The sequence below is a fragment of the Miscanthus floridulus genome, chromosome 2 (genome assembly GCF_019320115.1).
Source record: "Miscanthus floridulus cultivar M001 chromosome 2, ASM1932011v1, whole genome shotgun sequence".
In the NCBI taxonomy this organism is placed as follows: domain Eukaryota; kingdom Viridiplantae; phylum Streptophyta; class Magnoliopsida; order Poales; family Poaceae; genus Miscanthus; species Miscanthus floridulus.
This window is the reverse complement of record NC_089581.1, coordinates 46497739-46512983: the sequence shown is the minus strand read 5'-3', so window position 1 is coordinate 46512983 and position 15245 is coordinate 46497739.

Here is a 15245-nt window from a genome sequence, read left to right as displayed (position 1 = left end):
TCAAAAATAGACTTGAGATCAGGCTATCACCAGATTAAGATCAGACAAGAAGATGTGCTGAAGATAGCATTCACTACCCGCTATGGTCTATATGAGTATCTAGTCATGTCTTTTGGGCTGACCAATGCCCCGGCTCATTTCATGTACCTCATGAACTCAGTTTTCATGCCCGAGTTGGATAAGTTTGTTGTGGTGTTTATTGATGACATTCTTATCTACTCTAAGAGCAAGGAGGAACATGCGGAACATCTCTGCATTGTTCTACAAAGATTAAGAGATCACCAACTATATGCCAAATTCAGCAAATGTGCATTTTGGTTGGAGGAAGTACAATTTCTGGGTCATGTGCTATCTGCTGAAGGTATAGCCGTTGATCCGAGCAAGGTAGAAGAAGTCCTTAACTAGAAAGCACCTACAACTGTTCATCAAGTTCGTAGTTTCCTAGGGTTGGCAGGGTATTACCGTCGGTTTATCCCTGACTTCTCCAGAATTGCGAAGCCAATTACTGGATTGCTGAAAAATCAAACTAAGTTTGTATGGTCAATAGAATGTGAAGAGGCCTTTCAGACATTGAAGAAGTTGCTGACAACTGCACCAGTATTAGCACAACCTGATATCGAGAGGCCATTTGATATCTATTGTGATGCATCTGGAATTGGTATTGGTTGTGTTCTGATGCAAGAAGGTAGAGTCATAGCATAAGCTTCCAGACAACTCAAGAAGCATGAAGAACATTATCCCACTCATGATCTTGAATTAGCTGCTGTTGTTCATTCACTCAAGATTTGGCGACATTATTTATTGGGCAATATATGTCATATCTATATGGATCACAAAAGTTTGAAATACATCTTCACCCAGTCAGAATTGAATATGAGGTAAAGAAGATGGTTGGAACTTATTAAAGATTATGATTTAGAAGTGCACTATCATCCGGGCAAGGCTAATGTGGTTGCCGATGCCCTGAGTCGCAAGAGTCATTGTCATTGTCTAATTGTAGAACCTATGCAACGAACATTGTGTCAAGAGATGGAGCATCTGGATTTACAAATCATAGAACAAGGTTCACTGTCCAATATTGTAGTTGAGTCCACTATCAAAGATCAGATCATTGCTGCTCAATAGAAAAGTAAGGGCATAGCCCATATTAAGGATAAAGTAAGATCTGGGAGACCAACATGTTTCAAGATTGATGAATCAGATGTCGTATGGTTCAAGGATAGATTGGTAGTACCCAAAAATCCAGAGCTACGAAAGCAGATTCTTGATGAAGCTCATTCTACAAGATACTCCATGTCACGAAACCATCCAATTTATAAGAGCACAAGTACAATAGCAATCACCGAAGTGATCAAACCGTCGTACTTGAGCCCATATAAACCCGGTAGTCCAACGAAATCGCGAAAGATCTCAAACAACCAACATACAAACCAAGATCGTAGAGATTCAACACAACCAGTCACATGTTACATCACAGTTCACAAATATGTCTCATACATCAGAGTTCGAATAATTATTACAAACCTAGTTTGAAAGTAGCGGAAGCAAAGTAGTTTAACATAAACATCACACGTAGTTTAATACAAAGCCAGTGTCATAGTCATCTCCAACCAAAAGCACAAAGGTGAGATGAAATACAGAATGACCATTGCCCATGGTCCTAGTTCTCATCCACAGCAGGAGCAAGACAGTTCTTGCAATAGCCATGATACATAACGTTATCTGCAACAAAGGGAATAAAACCCTGAGTACGAGAAGGTACTCAGCGAGACTTACCCGTCCAACTAATATACTAAGACACCAAGGAGTATGCGAGGCTTTATAAGTAGAGCTGGTAGACATTATTTACAGAAAAAGCATAAGTTATCCAACATCTCTTTAATTGGAAAATCACTAGTTATTAATCCTGTCTCATACTAGATTAGCAACTATCCTATGCCAAACATGTTGATACCATTAATTCATCACCATAATAATAACCATATCCAGTTGAGTTCTTGCATAATCTCATAACCATCATTTTCATCCTTTCCATAACTTACTACGATGAAAGGAACTCAAGTCAAGTTCTCACTATCCAGGAGAGATGGCGATTCGAATCGATTCCTACCCAGCTGGGGAAATATTCCTAACACACACCTAGGCATACCTCGCGAAGGTAGCCTTAGGTCACCTTTGGTACAAATCAGGAACCAAATTCGCGGGTACAACCAGTGCCGCACAATCAGAGAACCACTCTGCCAAGGGTGATCAGGACTCTAACCCGCCTTTGGGCTTACGCCAATGGCTCTCCGCACATCCATACTACCATCCAGAGTGCGCACTTGAACTGCTCGTGGTCCCGGCCTGAGATGAGCTACTCAGCTTCGCGGTCGGAACGACTTATCCAACCAACTATGTGAGAGGCTGCGTTCAACATGACAAGATGACCTCCAACGTCCGGTCCTTAAACGACACAGGTGGAGTCACTACAATACCACATATAAGACTCCACCCGGTCTCCATTTATTCAACAATACCAGGTTATGTTCCACGATAGCACAATATAGCCAACCGTGATTAAGTTATCACCTATAGCTCGCAGGTGACAGGGAATCACTCGACTTCTACCGGTCTAAGCAGAGCTAAGCATGATAAACGTTCCTGGACTTAAATAGGATTCATGGTAGATATATCTGGTCAAGGAATGGTAGTATGCAGCAAGTGTTTACAAACAACTCCTGTCACGTATGTAGCAATATGAAAAACTTTAAGTGACATTAATAAAATAGGGAGACTTATTACTCCCCACAAAATTTCATGGTCACCGGTGATGGCGGCACGGCAGAGCCCCAGCGTGAGGTTCCGACGGCGGCGAGCTCTTGCTATCACATCCAAGCTCGGTACAAGCTCCACGAGGTCACTATGGTGCTACAAAGGCAGAGAAAGAGAGACGAGGGAGTCTCGGTGGTGGTTGGCCGCGGTGAGCTCCGCTCCGATGAGATGCGGCCATGGAGATGGCGGCAGAAAAACGGTCACAGGCTCTCACCTAGGGCATGGATGGCACAGCTAGACGGTCGATGAGGTAGGTGAGGTCACGGCGGAGCTATGGTCGAGCTGACAGTCATGTTTTTGCGGTGGCTACGGAGCCAGGCGATGGCGGAGCTCCCTGGCCGCAATGGCGGAGCGGCTGCGCTGGCAGCTACGCACGGTGGAGGCGAACGAGAAAACAAAATGGAGTGCGAGCTAGTCAGGCAGGCGCATGGGGTGGTTCATGTCATGGCCGGCCGTGCCAGGACGTCCACGGCACGTGGCCAACGCGGTTAGACGGCCGGTGACGTGTGGCGCCATGCGGTGGTGGTCTTCTAAACCCCGACGGCACTGTAGCACGCCATTTAGAGTTCCAAGGTAAGCCTGACAGTGCATCATCCACGCGTTAAAACGACTAATCTGTTGATCATAAGCAAAAACCGTGAACATGAAAGTTGTAGCCCTACCTTCCATCTACAACTTCTATTCAAGGATCAAAGTCTAATTCACAAAGGATTACAAGTTATATCAAGCCAAAGTCGAGTTCATGAAACTGAAATCCAGTATAACACTTAGAAAAAATTTCAATTGTTGAAACAGCTTTCAATCCTGACTTGTGGGCCATTTTTGAACATGTTGTGCACATTTTCATGACTTGACTTCTAAACAAAATTTGTTCCTTATAAAATTTGCTACAACTTTGCTTTAGGTTGCTCAGACATGCAAACATCCTAAGCTACACTTTTTAAACAGTCAAACCAAAGTGTTAGGGGTCAAAATGGGTCAAACCATGACTTGGGAACCTAATTAGTCAAAGTGATCAACATGAACAATGTCCCCAATGACATTCTAAGTGTAACTAAGTTACTTAAAAGAATTTTTAGCCACACCATACATTGGTCACACAAGAATCAAGCAAGGTATGTACTGAAACAATGAAAAACACATGAAATGTTACAAATGTTTTATAGTCCTGTTTCACATGTTTCATGATCTTGTTGCATAGCTAACTAACCATGTTTCACTAAAGTGAGTAGCACATGTTGCACTTAAGTGTTGCACACTTTTCATTTTATAAAGGAAACAACACACATGAAACATAACGATACGTTGCAATGTTTCAAAAACATGTTTCATATGATATAAGCTCATAAATGCATGACTGATGCTCATGATCATGAATGCTCAATGATGATTGTGATCATGAAATGTCAAGGTTAAGTGCATGCTTAACACCGAGGGTGTTACAACCCTTCCCCCCTTAAAGAAATCTCGTCCCGAGATTGCACGACCTACCATTCCTCATAGAAACTAGGATAAACCTCATGAAGATAATCCTCATGTTCCCACATAGCATCTTGTTCACTATGATTATTCCAAACCACCTTGTAGAACTTGGTGACTTTGCTATGGGTCACTCTTTGCATTGCTTCTAGCACTTTAATAGGTCTCTCTTCATAAGTCAAATCCGACTGAATCTTGATACTAGTAGGTTCAATTACTTCTTCGGGCACACGAAGACATTTCTTGAGTTGGGAGACATGAAAAACACTGAATATTGCTTTCATTTCTGGAGGTAACTGGAGTTGGTAGGCTACTGGTCCTTTTTGTGCAATGATCTTGTATGGTCCAACATACCTAGGAGCAAGTTTTCGTTTCACTCCAAATCTTTGCACTCTCCTCATTGGGGATATCTTCAGATACACATAATCTCCAACTTGGAATATAATAGGACTTCTCCTCTTATCTGCATAACTCTTTTGTCTTGATTGAGCGGCTTCTATATGTTGCCGAATAAGTTGGATTCGTTCTTCAGCTTCTTTGACAAAATCAATTCCATAATATCTTCTTTCACCAGGCTCAATCCAATTTAGAGGGGTCCTACATTTGTGACCATATAAAGCTTTAAATGGAGCCATCTTAATACTCTCTTGATAACTATTATTGTAGGAGAATTCCACCAAAGGTAACCAGTCTTCCCATGAACCCTTGGAAGAAATCACACATGCTCTCAACATATCTTCCAGGATCTGATTCACACGTTCAGTTTGACCTGCGGTCTGGGGGTGATAAGCAGAGCTATGAATCAATGTGGTACCCAAGTACTTATGCAGATGTTCCCAAAAATGATTAACAAATTGGGACCCTCGATCTGATACAATACTCTTAGGTACACCATGCAATCTGACAATTTGTTCCATGTACAGCTTTGCATATTGATGAGGTCGATACTGGACATTAACAGGAATAAAATATGCAGTCTTGGTGAGACGGTCAACAATTACCCATATTGAATCATGACCTTTTTGGGTCTTTGGAAGTCCAACAATGAAATCCATACTAATGTCATCCCATTTCCAACTTGGAATAGACAGTGGCTGAAGTAAACCTGCTGGTTTCATATGAATGGCCTTCACTCGGCAACAGTTATCACATCTTGCCACATATGCCGCAATTTCTTTCTTCATTTTTGTCCACCAAAATCTAGTCTTCAAATCTTGATACATCTTGCTGCTACCCGGGTGAATGGATAGCTTGGACGAATGAGCTTCCTCTAGGATTTGGTTCCTCAACTCCCTATCTTTCGGCACTACAAGCCGATCTTTAAACCATAGAACATCATTCTCATCTAACCGAAAATGCTTACTTTCTTCTTCTTTCATTTTTCTCTTGATGTGGAATATACCAACATCGGTCTTTTGCAGCTCAATGATCCTTGACTCTATAGAACAACTAACTGTGATATTGTGCAGGACCGCCGGATGCAATAAGTTGAAACCATCTTCCAACAAAGAATTACCATGATGCTTCCGACTTAAGGCATCGGCAACTACATTGGCTTTACTCGGATGGTAATGCACTTCTAGGTTGTAGTCCTTGATCAATTCTAGCCATCTTCGCTGCCTCATGTTCAACTCAGGTTGAGTGAAAATGTACTTAAGGCTCTTGTGATCCATGTAGATATGACAAACATTACCAAGCAGATAATGTCTCCAAATCTTCAAAGCATGGACAACTGCAGCAAGCTCTAAATCATGCGTTGGATAGTTGACCTCATGCTTTCTCAACTGGCGCGAGGCATAAGCAATGACTCGGCCCTCCTGCATCAAAACACACCCTAAACCAGTTCCTAAGGCATCACAAAATACATCAAACGGCTTCTCAATGTCAGGCTGTGCCAATACAGGAGCAGTAGTCAGCAACGTCCGCAAAGTGTGAAAAGCCGCTTCACACTCTGGTGTCCAAACAAACTTCTCATCCTTCTGAAGTAACCTGGTCATAGGCTTGGATATCTTGGAGAAATCGGGGATAAACCGACGATAATATCCAGCTAAACCAAGAAAACTTTGGACTTCATGAACTGAGGTCGGGGCTTTCCAATCCATCACTTCTTGTACTTTGGATGGGTCTACAGAAATTCCATTTTCTGATAAGACGTGACCTAGGAAAGGTACCTTCTTCAACCAAAACTCACATTTACTAAACTTTGCATACAACTTATGCTCTCTTAGTCTCAACAATACCACTCTCAAGTGCTCTTCATGTTCTTCTGTCGTCTCAGAATAAATCAAGATATCATCGATGAACACAACCACAAACTTGTCAAGTTCAGGCATGAACACCGAGTTCATCAAATATATAAAGTAGGCAGGCGCATTGGTCAATCCAAAGGACATGACTAAATACTCATAAAGGCCATACCTAGTGGAAAAAGCAGTCTTAGGTACGTCTTCGGGCCTAATCTTGATTTGATGATAACCTGACCTCAAATCAATCTTAGAGAACACTTTTGCTTTCGACAATTAATCAAACAAGATATCAATGCGAGGCAAAGGATACTTGTTCTTGATAGTAACAGCATTGAGTGGACGGTAATCCACACACATTTGCAAAGACTTGTCCTTCTTTTTTTATGAATATGGCAGGACAACCCCAAGGTGATGAACTAGGGCGAATGAGACCCTTCTCTAAAAGTTCATGCAATTGAATCTTCAATTCTGCTAACTCATTGGGAGACATTCTATAAGGTCTTCGGGAAATAGGTGCGGTACCAGGCAACAATTCTATCTTGAACTCTATTTCTCTATCCGGTGGTAATCCTAGCAATTCCTCAGGAAAGACATCTGGAAATTCACATACTACCAGAATATCAGCAAGGGCCATAGGCTGGATAGCATTGGCCACATTATGGAGATCAAACTCCCGAGGAAGGGGTACTAGAAAAGCCTCATTATTCTTGGGATCCCTCAACATAACAGTTCTAGTAGAGGTATCAATAAGAACACCATGGTTCTTCATCCAATTCATCCCCAAGATCACATCAATACCTAATCCCAGTAATATCACTAGGTTTGCAGTATACTCTCGTTCACTTATTTGGATGCGTACACCTCTAACTATCTGGTTGGTAGAAATGTTGCTCCCAGCAGCACTTATGCAATAACCACCCTTTTCTACTACAACTATTTTCTAGTCATACTTGGATGCAAATATTGGACTCATGAAAGAATGCGAAGCTCCAGAATCAAATAAAACAACTGTAGGATGATGATTCACGAGAAACATACCAGCCGTGATCACTTCACCAGAGGGAATCTCTTCCATGGTGGTATAGTGTACATGTCCCTGACGTCCACTAGAATTGCCCTGCTTCTGGTTGTTGTTTTTCCTGGGATATGGACAATTTCTTGACCAATGGCCAGTCTTGTTGCAATTCCAGCATGGCATACCATTAGGTGGAACATTGGAGCTACTCTGTCTAGTGCTACCCTTAGGTAGAGCAATAGAATAAGCCTTGCGGTATACTTGTTGGTTTTGACTTGGCTGTGCCTTCTTCTGGGGTGGTCCAAACTTTGGAGTGGGAGGGCGGAACTGGGGTCTCACATTGGTACGAGCTTTGGACTAAGATACTCCTGCTTCAAAAGCTCGCTTGTGATTCTTGGACGCTGTATAGATGTTGTTCTGATTCTCTTGGGTTAGTGCATCACTAACAAACTCATTGAATGTAGCACATTTGTTGTTAGCGAGCGTCTTCATCAGCTTCGGGTTAAGGCCTCGCTTGAAACTCGCAATCTTCTTTGCATCTATGTCCACAAACTCTATAGCATACCTTGACAAATTGTTAAAGGCATGTAGATACTCTGTCAAACTCTTAGTTCCTTGTGTCAGCCTCATGAATTCCGTATGCTTCATGCTCATCAGACCTGGGGGAATATAATGCCCCCTAAATGCAACCTTGAACTGATTCCATGTAATTTGAGCATCTCCAGGCAAAGTGGATCGATGGTGACTCCACCATATGCCCGCTGGTCCATGCAACTGGTGCGATGCATACTCAGTCTTCAAGTGTTCAGTGAGCCTTAAAAGACAGAACTTCTGTTCATTTGTATTCAATCACTCATCTGACTGCAGTGGTTGTTCTGCTTCCTTAAAGACAGGAGGCTTGGTGTCAAGAAAGTCCTTAAAAGTACTGAACTGGTTAGGTTCAGGTCCCTGATGCTGATCTCTCCCATGTCCTTGTCCAGCATTCTGCGCGAGACCACGCAGCACTTCACCCATAGCACGTTGAGTCTCCATGAGCCGAGCCATCATCTCAGCTGGGGTAGGATGCGGTGGTGGGGGAAGATCCTCATGACCATTGCCACGGCCATCACTGCCACTTGCATCTTCACCAAAAGTTCCCCTACGAGTGCGCGTCATCTGCGAAATCGCAACAACCAGTGATTATTGGATGATGTCAAGAGATTGCAGAAGAATTGCAAAAATTATGCCATCCTGTAATTACTAGAGAGAATCATAATTTCATACAATAACACAGAGGCACAATAATTCAATTCCACAACATAACATCACCAAATGATCGCTTATCGTGCTCGCACTACTATAGCTAAACTACTCCTCGGGGTGGTCGCTATCGATGTTGGGCACACCATCACCATGGTCATCCTCACAAGGCTTCACCTCTTCATCTTCAGTTACCACTTAAGGGAGGCACGTGCTAAAGAAACGGTTTACTTAACGATAGATCATTTAAGGGGGAATCATGCAGGAACATGAATGAACAATGCACCATGATGTATGCTCATTCCGAACGTCCTCACAAACTTAGAAAAATAATCTCTAACGACATACACGGTGGCATACATACGTTCTCTTAATACATTCATAACTAGATGAGCTACACGTTTCATTGTTAGTGTACCTGCAGAAAATGCATTTCAGCCCAACCCAATAGATATAAGTACAAAAATGTAAATGCAGGATCTAAATTGTAACTAAATACTTCCATATATGTATACCCATACATATACTTCTGTATCAAAGCTACCCAATGACAATTTATACCCACAATTAAATACGCACCATACACACATGCAAGCATGCATATACAGTCATATCAAAACTAGCTCTCCCTGACCGCACGCTCACGTCTTGCGGTCATGCCACTCATCAACTTACCTTCTTACCTTAGCGTAGAGGCATTTGATCCATACATTACCATTCAAGTGAATGGCATCCATACAATAGCATGCCGTATGGACGACGAAAGTAAAAACCCCCCATGTTAGTACTTAAATAGCCACCTAAAAGTCCTTAACTGGGCATAAAGGAGATGACCACTGGCACACTTTAGATTTTTATAACACAAAACCTTTGTTTTTAAATACACATGTGACAAGTTTTAATGTTGAATCCTTGCTCTGATACCAGCTGTCACAGAACCGTCCAATTTATAAGAGCACAAGTACAATAGCAATCACCGAAGTGATCAAACCGTCGTACTTGAGCCCATATAAACCCAATAGTCCAACGAAATCGCGAAAGATCTCAAACAACCAACATACAAACCAAGATTGTAGAGATTCAACACAACCAGTCACATGTTACATCACAGTTCACAAATATGTCTCATACATCAGAGTTCGAATAATTATTACAAACCTAGTTTGAAAGTAGCGGAAGCAAAGTAGTTTAACATAAACATCACACGTAGTTTAATACAAAGCCAGTGTCATAGTCATCTCCAACCAAAAGCACAAAGGTGAGATGAAATACAGAATGACCATTGCCCATGGTCCTAGTTCTCATCCACAGCAGGAGCAAGACAGTTCTTGCAGTAGCCATGATACATAACGTTATCTGCAACAAAGGGAATAAAACCCTGAGTACGAGAAGGTACTCAGCGAGACTTACCCGTCCAACTAATATACTAAGACACCAAGGAGTATGTGAGGCTTTATAAGTAGAGCTGGTAGACATTATTTGCAGAAAAAGCATAAGTTATCCAACATCTCTTTAATTGGAAAATCACCAGTTATTAATCCTGTCTCATACTAGATTAGCAACTATCCTATGCCAAACATGTTGATACCATTAATTCATCACCATAATAATAACCATATCCAGTTGAGTTCTTGCATAATCTCATAACCATCATTTTCATCCTTTCCATAACTTACTACGATGAAAGGAACTCAAGTCAAGTTCTCACTATCCGGGAGAGACGGTGATTCGAATCGATTCCTACCCAGCTGGGGAAATATTCCTAACACACACCCAGGCATACCTCGCGAAGGTAGCCTTAGGTCACCTTTGGTACAAATTAGGAACCAAATTCGCGGGTACGACCAGCGCCGCACAATCAGAGAACCACTCTGCTAAGGGTGATCGGGACTCTAACCCGCCTTTGGGCTTACGCCAATGGCTCTCCGCACATCCATACTACCATCCAGAGTGCGCACTTGAACTGCTCGTGGTCCCGGCCTGAGATGAGCTACTCGGCTTCGTGGTCGGAACGACTTATCCAACCAACTATGTGAGAGGCTGCGTTCAACATGACAAGATGACCTCCAACGTTCGGTCCTTAAACGACACAGGTGGAGTCACTACAATACCACATATAAGACTCCACCCAGTCTCCATTTATTCAACAATACCAGGTTATGTTCCACGATAGCACAATATAGCCAACCGTGATTAAGTTATCACCTATAGCTCGCAGGTGATAGGGAATCACCCGACTTCTATCGGTCTAAGCAGAGCTAAGCATGATAAACGTTCCTGGACTTAAATAGGATTCATGGTAGATATATCTGGTCAAGGAATGGTAGTATGCAGCAAGTGTTTACAAACAACTCATGTCACATAATGCAGCAATACGAAAAACTTTAAGTGACATTAATAAAATAGGGAGACTTATAATGCTCTGGGGCTTGCCTTTCACAAACGTCGAAGGCTGGTGATCGGGGCACTCGAGAAGGTGATCGGCTTCAGGCTCTCCTTCTCCGGAAACCTCCAGGTGCTGAACTTCCTGATTCACCTCCTGCGGGTCGACGTCGAGCTCCACTAGCGTGATCTCCTTGGTTGCACCTATTGCATGCATATGCATAAATAAGTAGTACCATGAATGCATAAGATGGATCACGGAGGATGTGATAACAGGATGTACATGCTATGACAATGATGTTAAGTAGAAAAATGATAACAATGCTAACTCCCTACTAATTGAGTAGGTGCATATCTCTTCTCAATCTACTTACCAATTTCACACAAAGCCATGTCTAAACTACATGTGGCAGTTACATGTTTACATCATAACTGATGTTATACTTATCCAAATGCTTTGATGTTAGACTTTCTGGAAAGCTTATAAAATTGCCTACAACTCTTATTTAATCACCAAAAGCTGAATCACAATCTATCATAGACAAAATAGTAAATCTATACCTTGCTGTCCAGAAATACATAACGCGAGAAAATAATTATTAACTTATGTTTCAAACATATAATTGGACAAGACCAGCTTTACTAACTCATCACACATATCAAAAGAATACCAGAAAGTAGGGTGTCCACCACCAAATCATTTCTTTTAATGCTTTTCTTAATTTATTTAATTAATCAGGGGAAATGGTAAACATATATGAAAACTCTACCATTAAATCTACAAAAATTACAGTAGGTACTACATGCTCTAAGTAGACTACCATAAAAATTTCACACCATTTGAGTAAGTATAACAGACTACATAAAAATGATAAGGCATAATGGCTTAAAATGAAATAATTAGGAAACCTTAGTGAAAAGTGTCAAGCAACATATTTCATATTTTTCCTAGCATCCTTAAGGTACTAGGATACTCCCCACAAAATTTCATGGTCACTGGATTCCTTGATAATTTATAAAAATTCACACAAGTATCAATTAGTGATAAAAGAAAAATCTATAACTCAAAAACCATACATGCAATGACTCTCAAATTTTAACCAGAGCCTCTACTAAGCAAGACTAGCTTACCCACAAAATTTCATAATTTTTGGATCACAGAAACTCAAGATACAATTCAAACAAGTTTGCATGCATTTGAAAACACATTTCAAGTTCCTATTTAATTCATCCAAAATTTCTACAACATATGCTCATATCATATTTTTCTTAAATACTAGACTTCCCTGTGAGTCTAACAAAATTTAAATCACCAAATTTGGATCTACACATTTGCAGTTACAAAATTCACAAAATAGCAACAAATCTGCACTTTTGAACTATCCTATAGCTCAACGGTCACTGGCAAGCGGGACCCCCGGGTCAGACGACCCCACCGGTCAGCGACAGGAAATAGGGGAGGTGGCTTGCGACGGCGCGGCAGACGGCATAGCTCGCCGACGGCGAGGACTCCGACGAAAAGGAGGACGCCTACGTGATCTACGTGACGAACCGCATCAATCAATGCTACTAGTGGGACCTAGGGTTAACCGGAGGTAGCTTGTCGCCGGTGATGGTGGCACGGCAGAGCCCTGGCGTGAGGTTCCGACGGCGGCGAGCTCTTGCTGTCACATCCAAGCTTGGTACGAGCTCCACGAGGTCACTATGGTGCTACAAAGGCAGAGAAAGGGAGACGAGGGAGTCTCGGTGGTGGTTGGCCGCGGTAAGCTCCGCTCCGACGAGACGCGGCCATGGAGACGACGGCGGAAAAACGGTCACAGGCTCTCACCTAGGGCACGGATGGCACAGCTAGACGGTCGACGAGGTAGGTGAGGTCACGGCGGACCTGTGGTCGAGCTAACAGTCGTGTTTTTGCGGTGGCTATGGAGCCAAGCGACGGTGGAGCTCCCTGGCCGCAATGGCGGAGCGGCTGCGCTGGCTACTGCGCGCGGTGGAGGCGAACGAGAAAACGAAATGGAGTGCGAGCTAGTCAGGCAGGCGCGTGGGGTGGTTCATGTCATGGCCGGCCGTGCCAGGACGTCCGCGGCGCGTGGCCAACGCGGTCAGACAGCCGGCGACGTGTGGCACCACGCGGCGGTGGTCTTCTGAACCCTGACGGCACTGTAGCATGCCATTCAGAGTTCCAAGGTAAGCCTAACAGTGCATCATCCATGCGTTAAAACGACTAATCTGTTGATCATAAGCGAAAACCGTGAACATGAAAGTTGTAGCCCTACCTTCCATCTACAACTTCTATTCAAGGATCAAAGTCTAATTCACAAAGGATTACAAGTTATATCAAGCCAAAGTCAAGTTCATGAAACTGAAATCCAGTATAACACTTAGAAAAATTTTCAATTGTTGAAACAGCTTTCAATCCTGACTTGTTGGCCATTTTTGAACATGTTGTGCACATTTTCATGACTTGGATTCTAAACAAAATTTGTTCCTTATAAAATTTGCTACAACTTTGCTTTAATTTGCTCAGACATGCAAACATCCTAAGCTACACTTTTTAAACAGTCAAACCAAAGTGTTAGGGGTCAAAATGGGTCAAACCATGACTTGGGAACCTAATTAGTCAAAGTGATCAACATGAATAATGTCCCCAATGACATTCTAAGTGTAACTAAGTTACTTAAAAGAATTTTTAGCCACACCATACATTGGTCACACAAGAATCAAGCAAGGTATGTACTGAAACAATGAAAAACACATGAAATGTTACAAATGTTTTATAGTCCTGTTTCACATGTTTCATGATCTTGTTGCATAGCTAACTAACCATGTTTCACTAAAGTGAGTAGCACATGTTGCACACTTTTCATTTTATAAAGGAAACAACACACATGAAACATAACGATACGTTGCAATGTTTCAAAAACATGTTTCATATGATATAAGCTCATAAATGCATGACTGATGCTCATGATCATGAATGCTCAATGATGATTGTGATCATGAAATGTCAAGGTTAAGTGCATGCTTAACACCGAGGGTGTTACACTCCATTCATTCGGGTAACAACAGAATGTATCATGATCTGAGAAAGAGATATTGGTGGACCAAAATGAAAATAGAAATAGCTCAATATGTAGCCAAGTGTGATATTTGTCAGAGAGTCAAAGCGGTTCATATGAAGACTGCAGGTCCATTACATTCGTTGCCAGTTCCATCTTGGAAGTGGGAAGATATTTGTATGGACTTCATCGTGGGATTGCCCAGGACATCTGCAGGCTACAATTCAATATGGGTTATTGTTGATCGCCTAACCAAGATAGCCCATTTCTTACCAGTTAGAGATAAATATCGAGCGGAACAGTATGCAAAGCTTTATCTTGATAGAATCTTCAGTTTGCATGGGGCACCCAAGACCATTGTCTCTGACAGAGGGTCATTGTTCATATCCAAGTTTTGGAAAAGTCTACATGAGTCTTTAGGAACTAAACTTATCCGTAGTTCTGCTTATCATCCGTAAACAGATGGACAGACTGAAAGGGTAAATCAAATTCTTGAGGATATGTTAAGAGCATGTGTTCTTTCCTGTGGTGCTAAATGGGATGAATGCCTTCCCTTAGCTGAATTCTCATATAACAATAGCCATCAAGAGAGCATTAAAATGGCACCATTCGAAGCATTGTATGGCCGTAGATGTCAAACACCTTTAAATTGGTCAGAAGCTGGAGAACGTTGGTTCTTTGGACCGGATGTGGTCAAGGAAGCTGAAGAGAAAGTTAAACTCATACAAGCCAATATGAAGATAGCTCAATCCCGACAGAAAAGCTATGCTGATAAGAGGAGACGACCACTAGAATTCAAAGTGGGAGATTGTGTCTACCTCAAGGTATCACCAATGAAAGGAGTTCATTGTTTTGGGATTCGGGGAAAGTTGGCGCCCCGTTATGTAGGTCCTTTTCAAATCCAACAACGATGTGGACCGGTCGCCTATCGCGTCAAGCTACCAGATCACATGTCAGCGGTGCATGATATCTTTCATGTATCTCAGTTAAAGAAGTATCTTCAAGTACCTG